The 1,568-nt window shown below is 60.1% G+C and overlaps 1 non-coding gene across 1 annotated transcript; it reads left to right on the forward strand.

Moving 5' to 3' along the window:
• The first annotated feature begins 1,361 nt into the window (after positions 1–1,361).
• Positions 1,362–1,480, forward strand: LOC111734757. Its single transcript, XR_002778581.1, has one exon. It is a non-coding gene; the product is annotated as a 5S ribosomal RNA (ribosomal RNA).
• Positions 1,481–1,568: the final 88 nt, after the last annotated feature.

Below are 1,568 nucleotides of genomic sequence, written 5' to 3' on the forward strand. Positions count from 1 at the left end.
TGTGTGGCCAGGGAAGGAGCAGCGGCTGACTCGATTTGGGGAAGAGGAACGAGGAGGTTATCAGTTTGAAACAGCGACGGTGTCATCTGAACAGGGAAAGAAATTCGTCACTCGAGTGGGGTCGTGGGGTGGTGGGCGTCCGTCCCGGCCGTGCCTGGGGTTGGGAGGTGCTGAGATGGGGGGACTCACGGACAAGAGCGTGCACCTGCCGCACTACGAGAGGAAAGACACTGAGACCGGCCGCCGGCCACGGGCCACCGGGGGCTGCGGCCAGGGCCCTGGCGCTCGCACCCGGCACGCACGTTCCTCCCAGGTCACTTCCTTCTCGGAGAAGAGCGTTTGGGGAAGAGTGGTGAGAATCTCACTCCTCCAGCTCTTTAAAGGAAGCAAGCACGGGGCGGGGGGGGGGGGGGGAGACCCCCCCGGGGACATGGGGGGTCGCAGGTCCTGAACCTTCACAAGACCCCAGCCACACGGCGTCCTCACGAAAGGTCTGGAAAGGGTTAGGCCGGAAGGCGAAAGCGGTGATTTCCCTTTAGTTTAGCAGAATTCTCAACGTCCAGTTCGCTGAGCGCCTGCCCCATGCAGGCTCTGTGTTGAGGGGGTGCACAGTCTGGCTGGGGACGTAAACAGAGAAAATTGAACAAACCGATACCCGAACACAGCGAAGTTGCACCTGCTGAGCACATACGATGCACCAGGCTCTTTGCTTAGCATTTTATTTGCTGTTTTGCTTCATCTGCAATGAACTCCCCCGTGCTGGCTTTTATTATCCTCATATTATAGAGGAAGGGAGCTTGGAGCAGTTTGGCGACTCGTCCCAGGTCACAAAGCAGGAAGCGACAGCAGGATGCTGACCCGAAGGCCCAGTGACTCTCAGCCCTGACTGCACAGCAATGGAGTCAGTGAGGGGACCTCGAACACACCGGCGCTCAGACTCCTCCCCAGACCACGGCGTCGGGACCCCTGGCCGGCTGACGCAGGCTTCCATTGAAGCTCCCGGCCCCCAGCCTGCCACCCCGAGCAGGCTGAGCCGAGAGGGCCAGCCCAGGAAACCACCAGCGGGACCACAAGGCAGTCACACGGCGACGAGACGTCTCGTTTGCCAGGGCACCCCGTGGGCAGGGAGAGGTGCGGTGTGGCCAGCGGTGACCCCGTGGAGTCTGTGGGCACCCGCGAGCCCCCAGGGAGTCGCACAGCCGGCTGTAAGCCGCCAGAGGGTCAACATGGCTGCAGTGACGTGTGTCAGGTGACTGTGTGACTCCACAGTGCAGAGTCACAATATCGCTGTCTCAGGCGGGAAAATGGTAGACAAGCATCCAGATGGATTATCGGGCAGTCGAGTCAAGAACACCCATGGGGCCTACGGCCACACCACCCTGAACGCACCCGATCCCCTCTGATCTCGGAAGCTAAGCGGGGTCGGGCCTGGTCAGTACTTGGATGGGAGACCACCTAGGAAGACCAGGTGCTGTAGGCGTAAGAAATAAAATGTAAGGGGTTGTAAGCTGACAGGGTCCTTGCAATCCGTGAGGTCCACCAAGGGTTGCCTCGCCTAAAAAAAAAAA

This window comes from Pteropus vampyrus, unplaced genomic scaffold (genome assembly GCF_000151845.1).
Source record: "Pteropus vampyrus isolate Shadow unplaced genomic scaffold, Pvam_2.0 Scaffold5221, whole genome shotgun sequence".
In the NCBI taxonomy this organism is placed as follows: domain Eukaryota; kingdom Metazoa; phylum Chordata; class Mammalia; order Chiroptera; family Pteropodidae; genus Pteropus; species Pteropus vampyrus.